Raw genomic sequence first — 22,367 nt, 5'->3', positions numbered from 1 at the left:
TTAGTTTGGAAGAGACTAAAGGTCCTCTAGTTCCAACCTCCCCGCCAAGGGCAGAGATGTCAGCCACTTGACCATATTACTCAGGGCTCCATCCAACCTGGCCTTGGACACTGCCATGGATGGTAAATACTCCTGTTTCCCATCTTGCGAATCTTTTATCTGGGTTCTATCATAAAATCTTTCATACCAAGTCCCGGGTGAAATGGTGAATGTCATGAGCAGAGCCATTCCAGACTTTATGTGATAACCTGCTAGAAAGACATTCTTCCTATCTCTACATATTATACTAAGAGAGTGCCTGTGCTCTGTTCAGCATCGTGATTGTGCCAAGTCCTCTATAAATCCTCAGCACTCATACATAGAGCTATCCAAACAGCTTTGGGGGAAGAAGAGCTCTGTTTTTTCCTTCAGATAAAATATCACAAAAACTCACAGACCAAACTGAATATTAAGTGGACAAGTAAAAAAAAAATAATCTTTAAATTCTTATTAAGAAACTGTGGGCAGAAAAGGATAATGGAGAGAACCGTCGCAGGGCTCTAATACTGGGAATTTTTTCACACCACTAAACCTAGGGGGAATTTCTTTCTAAAGAAAAGAAGAATTCTGTTTCCATAGTAACTCAGTGCTAGAGCCCCCTTACAGTTCAAATTTAGCAGAATTACATGTGCAGCAGCATACTACTGTGCACTTGAGGCTACAACGAAACCACTAACCTCACTGCATTTTGGGATGTCAGGTTGAATTTAGACTGGGACTGACAATATGTTGAGCAAGTCCAAGTATAACCCTAAAAAGTTGCATTATGCCTTAAAGAAAAGGGAGAAATTATAGGTGATAATAGGGCATAAACTAGCATCTTGATGATGACTTGAAATATCAAAAAAAAAAAAAGCCAAGAAATGGGTTAGCATTTAAAAATGAATTATTTTTACTCGACTACTGACTTTAATGTACTTAGTCCTATGAAACAAGGCACCTCACTGACAGTTCTTTCCCCTGTACTGTATGGATTAACAACACACAGAAGCTGTTCTGCCTTTATTCTGAAGAGAGATCACTTAATCTGTCCACAGTGAGATGTTTTACTACAGCTTTCTGAGCAATTGCAAGTGATACATGAGGACAACAGATTTGTGTCTGTAGAGGAATCTCTGCACCTTACCTGGCAGTGCCTTGCCTGTGTTTTTGAAATAGTTAACAACCAAACAGCCCAACAAATAACCTGTTAACCAAAGCATTTAATGCCCTTAAAAACAAATGGATAAGGGTGTGGTAGTTCTGTAATGTATCCGTTCTGTAATCAGTAGATAGGTGCTCATCAGAGGCAAAGTGAAGTTCGGTGGCAAGAAAATGAAGGTTAGAACAAAGGTACCTTTATGGGGATGAGGCTCATCAGAAAGGTAGAAAGTGCTGGTGTAGAGTTTTAACACCAAGTGCTCAAAGCACTGATCAAACTTCATAATGACTATTTGAGCCATAAGCTCAACATGTTTGGCTGGCACAGTAAATACAATCTGCTCTCAGCAGTACTCAACAGTGCTTTAACCATATTACACATAGACTATGGCCAACTCTGTAGTGTTATGGCAATGAAGCACTAAAAAAAAGTGCTGCCAATTTTCCCACTGTGTCAGATATTTAAGAAACCATCAGCAAATTGAGAGATCTAAGTGTGATGTGTGTCAAATAACTATTTCATCCAGATGGAAGAAGTATTTTAAAAGACAACTTTCTTGGGTTGTTAGTTTTTTTACGTCATCTATCCAATCTCAGGATAAAATCTGCACAATTTCTGCTTTGTCTCATCACAGTATCATTTTGCTACACACTTTGTTCTATGCTATCATGCATTGAATCTGCTCCAAAGCTGATGAGGGAGAAAATTACCATCATAACCTTGAACAACAGCAAAAAGTTACACTAGCTATTAGTAAGAGGCTAACTTCTGACTCTATATAGGTAGAAGGTAATTACATACAATAAAGCAATGTATTAATACAGACTGCAGCTAATTCAAAGTTACAGAAAGAGAAAAATGTCTTGTGGTGGGTGCAAGTATGCCAACAAAGCAAGACCACCTACTGAGACTATCAAGCTTTGTCTTTGCTTCAATATCAACATTTTAACTGCTTTTTGCAGGAAATAAAAGAAAAATAAACACAATTCATCTGATAGTCTTTCAAGTGATTACTACAAAACCTGGAAAGACAACTAAAAACAAATTAAAACTCCTTTTAACACTTTCACCTTCATCATAAAGACAAATTAAGGTACTTAAGCATGAGCCTCTTGGGAAACTGCTGAGGCTGCAGAGAAAACTAATTGGCTGACTGCAATTTGCATAGGAATATTAAATACTAATAAGATTAATGTTTTGTGAGGTTTAATCAGGAGTGACTATATAGCAACCATCTAAATGCTTTGTCCAGAAACAAGGTGCAATGTAAGATACTGCCTAGCCCAACCCATCCTAAGGTGGCCTTTCCGACTAATTCCCCTAACAGCTTGGAAGACAGCAACAGGGGATGCAGCACAGACCCTGCTTGCCAGCTGCCTGGATGTCTAGGAGCCTGTCCCACTCTTGGCACATTACTTACAGAGAGAGGTTCCAAACCTATTCATTCCCCTTCATGCAGACATTTTGCTTCTCCTTACAGAGAAGAACGAAAGAGCTGTGTCTTGTTACTCACTGAAGATCTTTATGGATCAACAATACAGTCTCATGCTGAAAGCATATAGTGGATGACATATAATATGAATCTCGACCACTTAATTAGTCCAAAAGTAGCATTTCCACAGCAAACCCACGCTGTTTTACTGGCCCACATATGTTCAAGATCACTTTTTGTGCTGGGAGTGAGGACACTTCTACCAGAAGCACATCAGTCACAGAAGGACTTAGTGCATCAGCAGCATCAGCAGATGAGGATGGACTGGAGAGTGCTTCTGGTACTCTGGCCTAAATGCTAACAGCAAGTGTGTGCTTTACTGCTAACTCAGGCTTAAAAATACCTAAAAAAAAAATTACATCTAAAGTTGGGGCTAATTTTGCCGTGAAAAGCATCCCTTAAAGGTAATCAATAGAAGGATTGAGTCTCATAACACAGGCTAATCTGTTTTCTATTTCCCTCCTTCCCCTCCAGGGTGACCAGGCAGAGAATGCAGGGATTTTTCAGAAAACCTGCAGTGCTCCAGATCTTGTTTCCTCACAGAGGGTCATTCCCATGGATGTGATGACTTCCAAGCCTCACACATTGAATCAGATGCCACCAGGATGCTATGATGTGCCTCTCCAAGATAATCAGGATCTGTGAGGCAAAAGGAGGTTTTCAGCAGTAGCAGTGGTGGGTAGCTGAGCATGAGATAAACTGCCATTGCTCAGCAACTTGTATGAAAGCTTTTAACAGGGCACACCTTTCCTTTTCCATGGAGTTCTGACATCTGAACTGATGATACAGTAGCAAGTAAGTGACCCAATAAATCTGACAGCCATCTGCACAGATAATTTAAGAAAAACCTTGTATTATCACCAGACTGAAAACAGCAATGCAGAGTTTTCTTCATTTTTCCTTCAACTAGGAAAAACCTAAGGGGTTTGAAGTGTTAAAATTGTTGGAATTTTGTTTGAGAGGTGAAAATCTCTTCCTGGCAGTGCTCTTCTGCCTAAAAATTGGCATAAATTAATGTGTAACTTTAAAAGGTTGTGTTTTCTAATGTGAAAGAAAACAAAACCATAAAAATGAGTCAGTCATTTGAAGAACAAGGTCAGATGATACTTGTTAGAATCCATTTTCCTTTCCATCCAGTCTTGCTCCAGGGCATATGAACAAGTCTCATTGCTCCCTAAAGCTCTCTGAGGAGGAGAAGAGGAGAGAGAGGTGCTAATTGCTTCTCCTTGGGATCCAGTGATAGGATTTGTGGGAATGGTTCAAGGCTGCACAAGGAGAGATTCAGACTAGACATAAGGAAGCATTTCTTTACTGATAATGAGGTCAAACAGTGCTTTCTGGAGAGGTGGTCAATGTCCCAAGCCTGAGGTTGTTAAAAAGGAGCTTGAACAACGCCCTTACTAACATGCATTTGTGTGATCAGCCATGAATTTGTCAGATAGTTGAACCAGATAATCCTTGTAGATCTCTTCCAATTCAATTATATTCTATTCTATGATATGCTATGCTATTCTTATTGGTCCTTTATGGTGGACATCCACCTTGGCCCTCTGGATACTCCCCAAAAGCCCCTTCTTCTCTAGAGGAGTACTTTATTCACTTTTTCAAACTCAACTGTTATTGGAGCATTTACAACAGAGATAATATTCATAGAAGTCTTCCAGGAAAGAAGTTACTTAGAATTTGTTCTACCCTTCTCATCTACACTAAGTATTTCCTTCCTTTTTCTCTTTCACCATGGCCATGTTTTTAGAAATCAGAACTTGCCATATGCAAATGCACAGCTGGGCACCTAGTTGCAAAGTGTATTGCAAAATCAAACTCCCAACTGCATGTAAAAAATCCTGATAAATAGGTACCTTTCAGGTACATCATGGGCTACTGTTGGTGAGCAGCTGCATCCAGTGAGAGAAGTATATTTCTGTTTGGGAGTCTCTGGACAGAAGCAGATATGGATGCACTGAGCATCAAGTCTGCACAGTGACTGATGCTTCTAGGAAGGATCAGACCTATCGCTCTTGTGTAGACCATCTGTGTGTCTGTGAGCACAGGCTGACAGAAAATAGCCAAATGTGTGTTTCAAAAAATTGGCCTTTCTAGGATTTTTATGAATGGCTCCATATATTTAACTGTCCAGATTTTTCTTTTAGATTGTAATTAATGAGTGCATATTGTGCATATTCCTCTGTAACACAGAACCAACTGTTGAGTCTCTGAAAAAGCATATTTCAACATATGAACCACACTTAACATTGTGCAGTTTTACTTTTTGCTCTGTGACACCTGTAAGAGGCCAGTGAAGTCGAGTGTAGTCAAAGGTTATACTGTGAGATTAGTTTACCCTCCAGCTTTTTAATAACATGAGGACAGTCTTATCCATTAGATATCATAGCTTCGGTAATAGAGAAAAATTTTCTTCGTAAATCAGCTTGAGAGTACTAGTATTTCTCTGTAAAACTGAACACAGTAAAATAGCTCAACATGCCAGGAAGAAGCCTAGATTCAAAATATTCCCCATAGATAATGAAAAAAGATCTAGGAGTCTGCAAAATTTGTTATCCAAACTTAATTTACTCTACAGTGCCCACTTTCTTGCAAACTTTGCTTCACAGTGGCCCTTCAAGGCCATGCAGTTTGTAAGGCCGTTTATTCCTTGCATGTGTTGAAGGAAGATAGATAAGAAGGGTAAATAAAATTAAAGCAGTTCTTCAAAGAAAAGAAAATCACTCAATGGGACAGTTTTCAATGCAAAAATCATCAGAACCCCTGTCTCAAGAGCTCTGTTTGGATGAGGCAAAGTGCTCCTACAGTATGTTTGACTCAAAGATGTTGGGGTTTTATACTTGTTTGAGACTAAATAACTAAGAGCTGTAGAGAGTCAGTGTGTAGAGAAATCACTGGTACCAAGGTGCAGCTTTGTGAGGTGAGGGAAGATGTGACACTGGGAAGCATGGACAAGGACACCTTCCTTGTTGAGCCCTCCCTTTCTCTGTAGATCCCCTCCATATGAATAATCACTACATTCCTCATTGCTACAAGATCTGCAGACCTCTCCCACCATGGGGAAAAGAAGGAAAATGATAACACTGGTAAGAAGTCACCCATCATCCCCTGGTTGGCATGTATATGTAGCACATCAAGTGAAGATCCCAACTCCAGTACCTGGAGTGGCAGGAAATCCATGACAACAGATTAGATAAATTTCTATCTAGAAAGGAAACTTAAAAAGACAAAGAACTGTAGGCCAAGATGGGTGTCAGAAAAACTGGTACTTTGTGAACTATGACTACAAGTTTTGCCTTGTTTCATGGGACACTGTGAAAACTAAGGTAGACCAGCTTCATAGAGACATTATAGAGCAGAATAAAGGAAGCCCCCTAAGAAAAGGACTATAGATATATTTTTAGGCAAAAGAGAAGGGAACATACTTTGATATTGTAAAAATGAGGCCCAGTTATGCAAATATTTGGTCAGGGGAAACTCAAAAAGCATGTAGCTATTGATGTTATTAATAATAAAAGAAGCTCGGTCCAGTCCAAGTCCTGGGACTAGAAAAGCAGTACATTCTGTGAATTGTGATGCCCTAGTTAAGGAATTATGTACGTAATGTTTAGCACAGTGATGTTATCATGTATGTATTGCTTCACAAGTGTATTGAAGAACATTGGTCACATTGTCAGTTAATAGGCCAAAGCTATTCATATAAATATGTTCCTTGATAGTGCAAATGAACTGTCTGTGTGAAGGGATGCTGTGTCATTAAAACAGACAAAAGACCTCGCTTGAGAGTTGGTTTCATAGGAATGAGGAAAAGGATCAGAGAAATAATTGAAAGAAAGAAGGACATCTCAGGAATGAGTATATAATTAGCAGCTGTAGAGGCCAGGCACTCCAGATCTTTGAGGCAATGAGAGGAAGAAAGTCCTGGGGCAAGGATGGCAAGGGGCAAGCAAAAGAAGATCCTAGATCAGAAACAGAACTTAAATGTAGTCTTCCTAGATATTGAGAAGGAAGAACTCTGTCAGGACACAACACCAAGAAGCAGAAACATAGAGCCCCAAGCTTGGGAGAAAAAAACCCACGTGCAGTCAAGAGAGGTCATGGCAGGAAATAGAGAGGCTCAAAAATGGCTAAGAAACCCAGCATCTAGAAAAGGACCTAATGAATCTGGCCAAAGGGTACATCCTTAAGCAGAATAGGATAGATCTTCCCTGTCCTCTTCTAACATTAGCTGTGTTATACTCCTGAGAAATTAGCAAGTACCGTTTTCCACTTAAAGCAGACAAATTAAATGACTTCCCGAGGCAAGTGTCTGACAATAGAGCAGGGATTCAGGAAACTCCGGGCTCTGTGTCCTATGATCAGTTCAACTAATTATTGACTTTCTCATACAATTACTGCAGAGGGGAAAAAGAAAAAAAATCTTAGCATTCAGTTAAATTTTGTTTCAAATTCTACATCTGCTTAAAGAAAGATTAGGTGAAATAGAAGAAGGAATGTATGGAAATATAGGAGGAAAAGAGATCAATATTTGGCATCATCAATTCTATAGATTTTACATCAAGCAAAATGATTTTGAAATGGAACTGACAGCAACTTTATTTCTTGTCTGGTCAGCACCCAAGTCTCAATTTTTTTTACACTTGAGCAATAAAGTAATGAGCATCGCATAGTACATAAAGACAGCCAGAACATCTTTCAATAGATGTGAATGCCAAACTTTTACTCCAGAGAAGCATGTTCTTCCATTCAAAACTATGACTTCTCTAGTTCAGTTGGAAGCTGAGGTGTCTTTGTGGCTCCTAAATTACTGTGGGATAGATGTACTCAGATATCTTGTCAAGAGCTTAATGGCTGAATAGAAATAGTTGAGCAAAGAGCTCGCAATGGAAAATACTCCTTGGTCTTCTATAGCTTTATACCATTACAGTAAGGAATCTAATTTTATTCTATACCAGGAGAAAACTTCATTAGAAATGGAGTAATTATTTCTTCTCTGTTCCTACATATCACACTGCAAAGTAGGGAGTTGTTATGATTTATTTGATTATCTCCCAAAAAGAACTAGAGAGCCGGAATGTTCAGCACAGGCTTACTCTATGAAAAGAAGTTCATGCTGCTAATTGGTCTTCTCTCCCCATCCCCATCCCATAAATCCACATTTACATTTACAGCTAAATCAAATAATGTTATTCTTACAAAAATTGATTATTAATACAGCAAAATCAAACCAATAAAATCCATGTTGATATTGAGAAGACACGACAAAATCTAGCCTTAAAATGTTCAGAAGATTCAGATAGGTCTGCGTGTAAAGGAGAGGGGGGAAAAATGTTAGTCATCTAAACATCCTGTATAAATCACAGTCATCAACCTTACCAGACTCCTTTAACAGATAACTATGAAGCAAAAATAATCCTAAAAAAAAAAAAGAGATGACAGATTAAGTGTTAATTGTGACACAGTAAGTGTTAATTGAAAAGGCAATAACTTTTTCTTAACCCTAAAAAATATTGATGCTTAAAAATTATGTTAAAAAATTTCCATTTTTACAAATTTAGAAAAGCATGAGGGTTATGTTTCTTCCAAGAAAAAACTACTGTAGTTCTTTTAAGGGGTCTGAAAGGGAAATCATTATGTAAAGTATTTATGGCACATCAGAAACTCCAGCTTTAACCAAAGCTCAAAATAACAGAAGCACAAGTAGAAGAACCTTCAATTTTGTTTACCAAAGAAATGGAATGTACCCAAAGGAAAGCTGGAGTCGGACATATATACCCCCTCCTGTTACAGTCTCTGCAGCACTGGCATCCTATCCCACACCACTCTTACAATGTTCTTGTAACATAAAAAAATACCATGTCTGGACATTGTACAGTGCCTGAGGAATAAATACACTTCACTAATTCATCTTCAAGTAGTCATTGATTAAGCATCTACACAAAAACACTAACTGATTTAAAAGTGATCGGTGGTCACAGATAAGAACTTCTACTGCCTTATCAATTTTTAAGAAATATTCCTGCAATACACAGCTCTGTACAGCTGCTACTGGAAGGACAAATTGAAGGAGAACTGTTTTGCCCCAAAATCTACCTGTACCCCCTAGTGGTATATCACATAGCAAACAAAACATATGCTGTGACATAGCTATAGAAAAGGTGCTTACGTGTAAACAGTGAGCCTGCAGGAATGGAAACTGCACAAGGGAACTATTAGAACACAACCAAGGTAGCATCAGGAATTTTTTTTCCTCCATATATTGAATTGTAGAGATCAGTTAAGTAAAGTTAGAACTGTGTTTCTGTACCTATGTGCAATATTCCCAGGGAGATACAAAACAAGTGTCTTCCAGCAATCTATATTTGCCATATATGAGTCATTTTTCAGGCGTGAGCCCTCTAAGAAGCTGACAGAAAAAAATCCCATAGAACACCTATAAGAACAAGAAAAAATACCATTTCAGAGGACATGAAGAAATTGAAAATCCTTGGGGTGATGTGTTTATTGCTGGTTTACTACATTACTATGGAATATATTTATAAAACAGAATATAGTATATAGAATATATTTACTATATTACTCTAGAATATATTTTGCTCTAAGAAGTGCAACAGTCTTGTACCAAAGTATAGATATTCAGTTATCATATTCAGGTTCTGTAAAATGAGAATCTGAATCCAATCTCTGGTTTGCCTGTCTTAACTCCACCGTGTGCACACAGAGATGTAGAAACTCCCAAAAGCTGCAACCAGAGACTGCAATTAGCTTCATTACTACTTGGAGAGCAATTGGAGGTAAGGGGCACAGAGGCTCTTTTGTGTATTCAGCACAACTAGGCTAAGCCAAACACAATTTGGTCCAAGCTCTTTCAGTACTGCTTGCTAAATTCCCCCTACACAAAAGATTAATTCTTGAAATTGGAGAACAGCCGGACTCCTGCTTTAGAGATTGACCTGAGTGACAAGGAAAGTGGCTGCTGAAGGTGACATTGCCTTGAAATATTAATAAGGCTTGCCCTCTAATAGCAGAGAAAAAACATGGTATGCTGTTTATTTTGCTTTCCCACCATCAGGGAGTATTTGATCTTATCAGCTTCCCAGAGACAATGCCAGGCATCTTATTGGCCTCAGGTCTCATAATGGATGAAAACACATCCCACTTCTGCATGGTACCCAACATCACCACATAAGCTCAGCATCTTTGAGTGGCTCAGTCTCTCTGCAACAGGAAATATGCTAAGAAGCATTATCAACAGGAAAGAGGATCACAAGCTTTAAAGCATGATTAAACAGGATAACAATTCCTCAAAGATACTAGATTACATGAATATTCATCAGTGATTGCACTCAGTGTAAACTCAGATTCACATAAATTATAATGAAAAGGCGCCTAGCCAGTGACTGTCTACTTTTTCCTGAGACAGAAAATCAACCATCTTTACAAAACGGAAATCGAAAGATGAGCAAGAGGGTAAAGAAAAGTTAGGAAAAAGTGCAGGAAACGCAAGATAAAAGTGGGATGCACATGGTAATCCCAGCAGATCTACTGGCATGACATTTGTCAATAAGTTTTCAAAATTGAACAAACCATGACAATGATAAGCAACACAAGGTCATTATTCACAAAGAATACTTCTTCAGCAATAGTTTTCATTAGGATGGTTCGTAGAATTCACTTTCCTATGTGCTCTTATTACCACTATGTCCCCCAAAAGTCTCTGTCTCCTTTCAGCTATCTCTCCATACTTCCCTTTCAGCTATCTCTCCACACTTCAGTGATCTTTCACAGTTCATTAAACATTGTTGCAACACAAAATCTTATTTGCAGTTCTTTAATTGCCATGCAATTCCAATTTAATCCTTTATACTCCCGAATATAACTTTTATTTTCAAATATTCTAGGGTTCTAAATTGAGGGGAAAGAAAAGCAAGTGATTAATGACTCCCACGAGCTTGTATTACTTAGGCATAATTTAAACTCAGCATTGGAGTTGTGAACCCCAGGCTTCTGTTCTTGGTTCAAGCAGTTGCTTGTTCTGTGACTTTAGGGAAGTGAAAGCTACCATTCTGTTTTTGAAACAGATATTTCCTTTGTCCATTTATTTATCCCTGGAGGTCTGAAAGGACTTACCATTCAGTGTCAAACTTTGCTACAATTACTCATGCTCTACTTTGACTCCCAAAGCAGTCAACAAACTAGCAACAAGTAGATTTGGTTTATATCCAGAACTGGAAAGGGTACAAGACTTAAGTGCAGAACTACAGCAGATGTATGAGTGTGATAGTTGACCCAATATATTTAACATGCACAGTTGTGAGTTGGTGTAAGTAAACTCTTAGCACAGGCAGGACAAGAAAGTAGAGGTAGAGTGACTGAGTTCATCCTAAGCACTTATTAAATAGGCTGTACAGGCTGGAAAGAACATTTATCATCTTGGTTACTTTTTACATTTTGCTGTTCAGTGCTTGAATTTTATTCTTCGTATAAATTTTCACTATAATACTCTTTTGGTGTCATAGAAACAGTTTTACATTTGCTGATACATTTTAAGAAATGGCATTGAAGTCCACAGAAAATTCAAGGGAAAAGGGCACAACAGTTCTGACTTGTAAATTTTTATGTTCTACCGGTCAGAAGAAATGCATTGTCTACACTCCTATTTGAAGTGCAATCCACGGGGCTATTGTTATTGCAGATACTCCGGATTTTACATGGACAAAATATTGTGTAGATACAGTTCTACTCAGAAACAAAAAGAAGTCATGTAGAAATTAAAATCTATATAGGAATGAATATCAGAATGGCAACATTACTCTTTTGCATTGGTCCATTAAGCTCCATTGCAAATTCCTGCAGTCAACTTACTATAGGTGATGTTGATAGGTTTTGAGTATATTGAGACTGTTATGTGTGTAGTTTTCTGCTCAGAATTAAAACTAGTTCACAGCTATAGTGAATGTACTATAATACATACATTGATTGACTTTGATTATCTCTTCAAATGCAAAGTACTGCCTGATTTTTTTAAGCTTGCCTTAACTGCTGGAAGAGTGACCATTTTGATGGGCAGAGATGGTATTGCTACGTAATTACATTAAAACATCCTTTTATTACATCATGACATTTGTTGATTCTGTGTCACTGCTGCTCTGAATTATCATGCAGAGATGTTGCACTGTGATAGATAAACTGCTAAGTAATGCCAGGCCATCATTATTACTACCTCATCATTTCACTAAATTTATTTCATTTGATAGTGCCTCTATTTCTTCTTACCAGATAATAGGGAGGATTTCTTTGTCCCTCTCCTGATGCGGGAGAGAGTGTCTTCAGAAGATTTGCTCTATTTCCTGATCATTCTCCCAAAGAATTGCAATTTATCACAAAGGCATAAATTTGCAAGCACCACAGGGGGCATGATGCTTACTGTTTTCCCTCTTCCTGAATTCCGGCACAAAAGGAGATGCAAGCAGATCCAAGTAAGTTGAGAAAGCTATAAATGAGAGTGAACCCTCTCTACATGAGATGAGTCATAGGCAACACTGAGATCTTATGGAATTCTGTAGGACTTCTATGCACAAATACAAATGCCTTCATAACCTTGGGCATGTTCATTTCAGCACAGTAAAATCACTCTAGCCAAATTAGAGGCAGATTTACTCTGAGGAAGAGGACAAGAAGCTAATAGCCTGACCCACACACTGTTAGGTCTGGAGTGGCCATGCAGCTGAGGAGCCATTCCCCCATCTTTCACTGCTACATCAGACCTTACCTATGAAGAACTAATATATTCAAAGAAGTGGCAGTAATTCACCACAGCAGTTCAAGCTTTGATTTGGTTTAAACCCATGGCACCTCTGTAATTTTTATGAGCTTCCAAGGACTTAAAATGAGAAAAATTCAATCCAGAACACCTCTTCTAATGGTCTTCTCACACTCCTATTTTCGGTACTTTTATGTGAGCAGTGCACTGTTATTTGTATGTGAATATCAGCAACAAACAGGAATGGTTTGCAGTGTCAGTACGTGCATAGAAAATGAATATGGACCTTTAATCTTTACTACATCCTATATCTTAAATATAAAATAAGGAGTTCTAAGAAGATTACCTCATTGCTGGAATAGCCTTATGAATATTTGCCTCATTATAAATGTTATTTAGAACAAAAAGAACTACTGAAAATGCTTTCAGAACAAGGTGTTGCAGTCTGAACTCTCAATAGTTAGCGCCGCTATAAAAAGAGGTTGTGAAAGGTAAAACACACAAGAAGTAATTGTAAGATGACTTTAAAGCTAAGTATGCTTTAAAAGAAGGAGGTCTGGCTTAAACCAAAAATTCAGCAGCAGCTTATAGCAACCAGATTTTCAGTTCACTGACTGAAAAGCTACCCTTCCAAACCACCTCAGAGAGAATCAGTTACAAACAACCAATCTAATGGAATTAACTGAGGAAAGTGGCAAAACAGTTACTATAAGACTTCCCCAGCTATCACTCTTCTGGAGTCAAACATCCCCAAATCCTACCAAGATGGAATACCTGTAGCTCACATCCCGGTGAAGAAAACATATGTAAACTATTTTTTTTCAAGGTGGTACAAACTCAAAAGTCAGTGATGAATACAATACATACCAACCAGTCCCAAAACTATGACCACAGAAGTAGAAAACAAGATGAAAACAAACACTGTCATGCCTCTCTCTTCCCCATTGAAACACTGCAGATACAGATGGTTTGGAACAAAGTGATGACCTGTAGACAGTGGCAAATGATGCATGAAGAAGCAACTAATTGGAGTACAAATACTTACATTAAGAAGACATCACAATGAGACTGCACAAGAGGAACACCAGTATCCTGATCAAGAGATATAGTGGGAGACAATAAGCAGGAATATGTCAATAGAGGGCAGAATTAGAGGATCACTGCAAGAGAGAATGCAAAGAGTTTTTTCACTCTCAGTATTTACAAAAACTCACCCCAAAAAACATCTCTCTCCAAATTGTGATATCACCAATGTAGTAGATGGCAAAATATTGATGAGACATGAAGGCATCAAAATTCCAGATCATCTAAATAAATTCTTTCAGAACCTGAATATCAGTCAACATACAGGAATCTCAGCTGCAAATTAAATGATAGAGTTATTTCAGCTGGAAAATGAATCAAGAAGCACTGCTCTCTCTTGCAATTGGTTTTCTTTAAACAGTTCTGCTAAAATGGGAATGGAAAAAATACCATAGTGATACGGGTTTAGATGCAGGCGATGCTAATACAATAGAAATGGGTAGTAAGAGATACATAGCTGTTACACCAGTATGTAGATGGGAAAGAGCAATATTATACCAATCTGAATTGAAGTCCTAAGGGTTAAAACCAAGGTCTACATAAGTTTCAGAGCCATGTTTGATGACATTTATTGATATGTGATCAGAAAGCTCTGCACACGAAGACTGATACAACCTGTTACAAACAAGGCATCTTTAATAAAAACAGTCAACACCAAAACCTGGGGCGTCTCTGAACTTCAGGCTGAATTGCTGTTAACAAAGGCAATTGCCTTAAATAAAGGTGAGAGTTTTTAACAAAAGTTTTCATCAAAAGCTCTCACCACATTTTGGTAGTATGAAAGACTGAAGATGGATAAATTTTGTTAAAAGTGGCACTACCAGCAATTGCAACATATATTTATAAAATGGTGTGCTGGTTTCAGCTGTGGTAGAGTTAATGGGTCTATTTGGATTTGTGCGGAACAAAGGGTTAATAATATAGAGATGGTTTTTTTGTTACTGAGCAGTGCTTACACAGAGCCAAGGCCTTTTTCTGCTTTTCGTACTGCCACACTGACAAGGAATTTAGGGATACATGGTAGGCTGGGAGGAGACACAGCTGGGACAAGTGATCTAAATTGACCAAAGGGATATTCCAGACCATATGACTTCATACTCAGTATATGGGGGAAAGAAGAAGGAAGAGAAGGTTTAGAGTTATGGCATTTGTCTTCCCAAGTAAGTGTTATACATGATGGCGCCTTGTGCTCCTGGAGATGGCTGAACATCTGCCTGCATGTGGGAAGTAGTGAATTAATTCTTTTTTTTCTTTGCTTTTATGCATAGGTTTTGCTTTCCCTATGAAATTTTCTTTATCTCAACCCATGAGTCTCCTGGCTTTTGTCCTTCCAGTTCTCTCCTGGTCCTGGTCCTGCTGGTGGGCCGGTGAGCAAGCGGATGCCTGGGGCTCAGCTGCTGGCTGGGGTTAAACCACGACAAATAGAAAACACAGTCCTTCAGATAGACAAGACATAAAACCATGCTAAAATGGCAGCTTGCCTCCTTCAAAGATTGCTGGTGCAAAAACATTTGTAGGAAAGCATATACAGGAAAGTATATATATAGGAAAGCAAAACAGAACCTATAGAGATGACATCCATATTGGTTGTTGTGAAGACATTGTCTATGTCCTATTAGAGAAACAAATGCAAGACTGACATCAGTGCTATGGTCTGGGAAAGCTTGCAAGTTCTTCTTTAATGCTAAACCAAGCCCAGTCTGTTAATTTATTCTTTTCAAAAGAGCAAGGCAAAACCAAGAGAAACAGAAGATGACGAAAGCTTATGATAAGGTTTTCATTGTGCCTTTTGATTCCACTTCCTCACTGGCAATTTCACCACATTTTCTTAAGTGCAGGTGTAAAATCTAATTTAGCTCCAAATTACTAGGTAGCCGGCACCACTGACTCCATTGAGCATTAGTCATAGCGTGCTTTGAACAGTTTATTATTCTTGGATTAAAAACAGAATCAGCAGTCTTAATTCTTTGTTGCCTTACATCAGGCATAATTGTTTATACCACGATAGAGCAAGGGCCAAGTGGCTTTACATTCAGCATTAGGGTTTAACATCCGTTTGCTACTGGGTAAACATCTATGCAGGTTCAGTGCAATAGAAGCTCTAATGGCTTCATATTTGCCAGACTGTATGATTTGACTCTTGCCAGAAAAAGCAGATATTTCACAAAACACCAGACCACAATAGTACCTAATTTCCCATAGCCCCGCAGTGTTTCCTTGGCAATACAGGACTCAGCACTCTGCTGGAGGATCTCCATCCCACTCCCACCTTTAGCACTTCCCTGCCATGCTGACACTCAATAAGTTGATGCTGGCCTCTCCCCTTCTATATTATTGTGTAAAAGTTTGGTAGGGACTGTAAAGCCAAAAGGTTTGAGAAAGCACCCTCTGGCTCATGCCTTCTCAAAGCAGAAAGCTGAGACACCCTGGAAGCAGAGGGATGTTGAGGAAGCAGCCAGACCATCATGTATGTCTTTTTCACCGTCTGTTCCCTGTGGGAAGAGATGGAATGACATACGCCTATAAATTTAAGACCAAATAAAAAGATTAAGGTCCTTCTGCTTGCTTACTTTAATAGCTGAGATTAAGAGACTGAGAGCACACATGCAATACTGACAGATATTTCCATTAATTCCATCCTTTTCTCAGCACTTAATACACATACCTGCATCCAGGTCCCCACATTCCTTGGGAAGTCCTGACATTGTACAGGATCATTTAACCACAGCCCCTGTCCTACCACAAGCAGAAAGTCTGAAATCCATCTCCCAAATGCTGCTGGTCTGACTGTTTCATTGGCTTTGGGATAAGCAATTTATCTCTCCAGGCAAGGCTGTCACAGTTTCTCATGAGCAGGGTTCTGTTTAATGTTCTCACTCACCAGTAGCCCCTTGGTGGCCTGATATTAAATTAAGAAACAGCAGGAACAGGATGAAAAGTTGTCCAGTCTGCAATTAATGTCCAGCATTTAGGACTGGAAGGAGAAAACTCCTACAAGTGCTCATGCAACCAGGACTAGTAGAGCCTTGAGGAGGGGAAAAAGAGCTGCACAGGCAGAAAAACTGCATGGATATCCTCCTCCTGCTCATGGGATTGGTTAAGAAACTGAGGAGCAGGTGCAAATGAATTGTCAGGTAGCTGGGCTTTTCTCACCACCCTGTGAAAGGTAAAAAATAACACATTTGCAAAATTCCATTTAAAAAATCCATCTCTGTGTCTGATTTTTTTTTCAGCATCTCCTCATTAAGTAATTAGGCAGATGGATAGCAAATCCTTTAAATAAATTGACTCTGCTGACATTCATAAAATCTGGGGATGCAGCTTAGACTGGTGCCCTTCCTCAGCTTCTACTACAGTAATGCTGTAACTTCTGTGCTGCATATCCAAGTTCCTAACCTAATAAAAAGTACCCCTAAGCAATATTATGATACAGAGATTGCATTACACCACCTCTCATGTCATCTCTAGACTGCTGAGCAGCCCATCTCTAGAAGTAAATTCATAGTCCTTCAACCTAGCTCTGTCTATGTTTATGAAAGCCATTAATTTCAGCCATTCACCTTCCTTTTTTTTATAAAAAGCAGTACAATCTCTACAAAAGGTCAGAGCCCATGAGAAAAAGAGACAGCACAAAAGACCAGGAAAGGAAAAAAGGGAAACAGTATGTATTTGCAAACAGAGAATGGTCCTATGGACTGATGATGCAAAATGTTACCATCAAGCTGATTTCTCTTTTAACTTGATGTGTAAGGCCTTGGGACTCTCACTGTGAGCAGCATATGATCATATTGAGCAATCCACGGTCCTAGTTCACTATACAGATTTTCTATTGTAATTCCACAAACTTCAAAACATTATTTATGGTTTATTTAACCAAACGGATTGCTTAACTGCTTCTATATTAAAAAAAATAAAAATAAAATCAAGTCTATTACAGGAATTCAATTTTGCTGCTTGATAGCTGTGGGTACAAAGTCCTGACCATCTGGTAATCCTAGTGTGAAAAGCAATCCAAATCCTTCTCTGTCTTCCCAAGGCTCAGACATGCCCTATCAGTCAGATGAAGGCTTTCCAGATACACATGCTCACTAACACATTCAGAGTTCATACAACAAGAAGCTCCAAATCCTGCCCCAGAGGTAAGCAGACACCTAGTTCAAGATGTTTTGTTCTGTCTGTCAAGCAGAGAAAATGTCTTCAGCTGACAGATAATTGTTCATGGGCTGGCAGGGAAGGATCCACAGCAGATTACTATCCACAAAAAAATTAATCTAGGAAAAAAAAATTGAGATAATTGTGTGCTGTACACCAGTCCCACCCTCCTCATTTTTAAAGGAAAATAATTCTCTAGAAAGTGTTTCAGCTTCCCATAAAGACCTGGACTAGAGACATTCTTGGGAAAATGCACATATTCCTGACACCTTGTTTATGGCTTCACTTTTGGAGAGGAAATGCACACTCGTTACTCTATCAAAGGTTCAGAGCAATTCTCTCACCTCTCACTTTTTACCTTTTCATTGAAGGCAATGTCTGCCTTCCAGATAAAACACCAATATCTTCTACAATTTTTTAGTGTCCTCTGGTCTGTTCATATATCTTTTTACCTCAGGGCTTACATTTTCTCCTGAACATGACTACTTGGCTATCATTTGGGTGGCAGTGTCCCAAGGCTGTAGAAAGCTTCCTTGCAAGGCAGAGAAATCAGTGACATCTCTGAAGTTAAATCCCACACCCAGAGTCACTGTGGATGCCCTTGCTGTGAGCTCTACGCAGCCCATGAGCCCAAGTTTAGACAAGATGAGCAAAGACAGGACAAACATAGTTAAATTATCTAATCCATGACCTTTGGGGATAGCAGTGTTAATAATAAAATGCCCGAAAACCACATTTCTGAAAATTAAAAAAAAAAGAAATAATGGTTTGAATTAACCTGTCATTAGTGGGTGAGGAAAGAATCATTCCCTGCATGACTGATGAGCACTATCCCTCTTTTCCTGATTATTCCTTGCAGAGATAGGTACAAAGGGAACAAAACAAAGCAGAAAAGCTGTCCCCAGGTTTTGGCTGCAGTTGTTTGAATTACTGGAGGCAAATCACTGGAAAGGTTTAATCCAATGGTACCAGCCTCAGTGTAGGTGGAAGAAAGGAGAACTTTGGCATGTAGCAGTTTAAAGAGTGGGAGCATGCTGTGGATCCCCACTTGATGACTTCAGGAGAGAAAAATACTCTTTGGGTTCATCTACTTTCTGAAATTCATGCTGTGAATTCAGCAGTAAAATCTGACTTTCATAACGCATAAAAAACTTTAAAAGCAAATGACTTCCATAAAAAATATTGTATGCAGGACCAGCATAACTGGGTGATGTCATTAATAAGGCTGATATCACTTCGTTTGTTTTGTTTCATTTAATTCAACAGATGTTTTCACTGTGGAAGAAAATCAAGCAGCTATTTTTACCATGGAGATAATATCTGATAATGATGGCTTTTCATTTATCTGTGTAAGCATGGGCATTCATAGGTGATGACAAAAGCCCAATCTCTGGAATACAGACTTCTCTACCTTTCCTTAAAATAAACATAGTCTTATGACCCACAACTGCTATGTGAAAATCACACAGAAAAATGGTATTTTATTTCTGGAATACTTTTCTCTGGGAAAAAAACCCAACAGCCCAAACCAACAAACCAAAACCAAATCAAACTCACTAACTTCAATTTACAAGCAGGATGCTGTCTCTCCCAAATCCACTACACAGGCTGTGGAGTTTCTTCTTCAATAACTCCAAGCCTGTGACAGCTCAGACTCAAAAAATCTAAGCCGAAACTAATTTTCCTTAAACATTTGGATGAAAACTGCAGCCATTTAAGAACTGCTTCAAGAACAGTGTAGCTGTAAGAGCAGCAGGGCACTCACGTAGTGATGCTGCCTTGACTGTCCCTTCATGTACATCACCTTCAGAGGATGACACCTTCTGTTTTCCTCTAGTAGTCTTTTGCTGTGTCTTTTCTAATTTCTTTGTTTTGTCAAAACAGTATACAGGACTCATTTCCAAAGCCACAACAGGTCCTGAATGTAAGCAGTACTTGTACTCAATAAGTACTTGGCTTAGTGTGGCTTAGTTCACATGTAGTTCCTGTAGATAGACTACAATAAAAACCAGCCACCATGAAGTCCATAAGTCTTCCACCTTTTTCTATTGAAGAGTTGTATTGGTTTTGTGTGGCAAGGTTTTGATAGCAGAGGGCTGCAGGGGTGGCTTCTGTGAGAAGCTGTCAGAAGCTTCCCCCATGTTCAACAGAGCCAGTGACAGCCAAATCCAACACAGCTGATGGACACATCAGCAATGCTGGCAGAGCCTCTGGGATAATGTATTTAAGAAGGGGGAAAAAACCGGTAACTGCAGATAGAGAGAGTATAAAGAATGCATGAGAGAAACAGCAGACACTGAGAGCAGGGAAGAAGGAGGGGGAGGAGGTGCTCCATGTGCCAGAGCAGAGATTCCCCTGCAGCTGGTGATGCAGACCATGGTGAGGCAACTGTGTCCCTGCAGCCCAGGGAGGAACCCATGCCAGAGCAAGTGGATGCCCAAAGGAGGCTGTGACCCTGGGGGAAGCCCACGCTGGAGCAGTCTCCTGGCAGGACCCGTGGACCAGTGGAGAGAGGAGCCCAGGCTGAAGAAGTCTGTTCCTGAAGGACTGCACCCTCTAGAAGAGACTCATGATGGAGCAGTTCATGAAGAAGTGCAGCCCATGGCAAGGAACCACATTGCAGAAGTTTGTGGAGGACTGCCTCCTGTGGGAGGGACCCCATGCTGGAGCAGGGGAAGAGTGTGAGGCATCCTCCCCTTGAGGAGGAAGTTGCGACAGAGTGATGAATTGACAGCAGCTCCCATTCCCCTGCCCTGCTGGGTACCATTAGGTAGAGAAATCGGGAGTGAAGTTGAGCCTGGGAAGGAGGGAGGGGTGGGAAGCAAGTGTTTTAAGTTTTCATTTTATTTCACATTATCCTATTCTGATTTGTGTGGTAATAAATTAAACTAATTTCCTAAGTCTAGTCTATTTTGCCCAGGACAGTAACTGATGAATGATCTCTCCCTGTCCTTATCTTGACCAAAGAGGCTTCTAACATATCTACTCTCCCCTGTCCAGCTGAGGAGATGAAGGATAGAGTGGCTTGGTGGCCACCTGGTGTCCAGCCAGGGTCCACCCACCACAAGAACTTGTCGAATAGGTCTTCCTCTGTTAATTATAAATCATGTGCATCTGTTCTTAGGTTTGTATTTTAGTGAATTACTGTTACACCCTTAGCTGGGAATTCAATTGCCAGTTACTCCATTTCACAATCTCATTTTGGAGAACAAAGTGCCTGAAAAAGTATTAGTTATCTTACAGAAGTTACTTTGTAGAAAGGTACCATCTCCTGTTCCTTTTTGCAGGATATAATATGTTAAATCACTTGCAAAACAAAATGACATGGGGATAACCATCTATTTCTTACAAAAAGACACTGAGAATCATTTGCACAAAATGAATCTGAACTTTCTTCATCAGCTGGTCCTAATAAGCAAATTACATTCCAGATTCCATCCACAGTTTCAGCAAACCATTACAGGCAGAAGAAAAAAAATATATATCCTGTAACTTGTCTTCCTCGTGGATACTGTTTTACAAAATTCTTCAGACACTGTCTAGGAGCTTCCTTTTTGTTACATGGTACATAGTGTAAACTGATGCTCTGTCTTTTCACAAGAACATAAACAAGCAAATGCAAAAGAAGCAAACAGCAGCTGCAGGCACCAATACACTATTTCTCTGAAGTGTGATGCCTGAATCCAGTTGAAACACAAAAGCTGTGGGAGTTCACAAACTCCTCTTACTGAGAGGGAGAGAGTGAGAACCTTCCTATGACAGGTCTTGGTTCGGCAAGGGAAACATTTTGTTTACTCCGAGATTTGATAACAAACCTAATTATTTCAACCTCCCTCTAGAGACTTAATTGAGAAGTCCAAGTTAAAAAATAAACCTGATGTTATCCATTCTATGGTCTAGTATAAACTGTCTCCTAGAGTTTGATTTACCTTAAGATATAAGGTAAGAATAAGAATCCAGGAAATTCTAAACCCATTGTGATTTACATACTGGAAACATTTTACTAAGTTTTCAAAAAGAATCAGAAATTCATTTTGCAGTTCGGTGCTTGTACAGAAATTATAGCAAGGGGAAAATCAGCTCGTTATGTGGCAATTTGAATCACAGAATGGTTTGTGTTGGAAGGCACATTAAAGGTTTTCTAGTTCCAACTCCTCTGCCATGGGCAGGGGTTCCACTCATTAGACCAGGCTGCACAAAGACCCATCCAACTTGGCCTTGAGCACTTCCAGGGATGGGGCAGCCACAGTTTCTCTGGGCAACCTCTTCCAGTGCCTCATCACCTTCAATCAAAGAATTTTTTTCAATATCTAGTCTAAAGTTACCCTCTTTCAGTTTAAAGCTATTCCCCCTTGTCCTATTACTATATGCCCATGTCAAAAGACCCTCTGCATCTCTCTTGTAGCTCTTTAGGTACTGGAAGGAGCTCTAAGGTCTCCCTGAAGCCTCCTCCAGGTTGAACAACTCCAGCTCTCTCAGTCTGTCTTCATAGGAGAGATGCTCTGGCACTCTGATCATCTTTGTGGAGTCCTCCGGACACACTCTAAGAGGTTCACATCATTCACATATTGGGGCCCCAGAGTTGAGTGCAGCACTCCAGGTGGAGTCTCACAAGAGCAGAGTAAAGGGGGAGAATCATCTCCCTTGATCTGTTGGTCACATTGATTTTGATGCAGCCCAGGGTATAGCTGTGT

The 22,367-nt window shown here is 39.4% G+C and overlaps 1 protein-coding gene and 1 long non-coding RNA gene across 24 annotated transcripts in view; one reads left to right on the top strand and one right to left on the bottom strand.

Moving 5' to 3' along the window:
- DLG2 (discs large MAGUK scaffold protein 2) overlaps positions 1-22,367 on the bottom strand; it is a 998,134-nt gene that overhangs the window by 690,898 nt on the left and 284,869 nt on the right. The window lies entirely within an intron of this gene.
- Positions 11,751-13,781, top strand: LOC135409446 (uncharacterized). The gene is made up of 2 exons (XR_010428216.1): positions 11,751-12,154; positions 13,397-13,781. It is a non-coding gene; the product is annotated as an uncharacterized LOC135409446 (long non-coding RNA).

This window comes from Pseudopipra pipra, chromosome 2, assembly GCF_036250125.1.
Source record: "Pseudopipra pipra isolate bDixPip1 chromosome 2, bDixPip1.hap1, whole genome shotgun sequence".
Lineage (NCBI taxonomy): Eukaryota > Metazoa > Chordata > Aves > Passeriformes > Pipridae > Pseudopipra > Pseudopipra pipra.
Note: the sequence above shows the minus strand (reverse complement) of the source record. Positions and strands in the feature narration are given on the sequence as shown.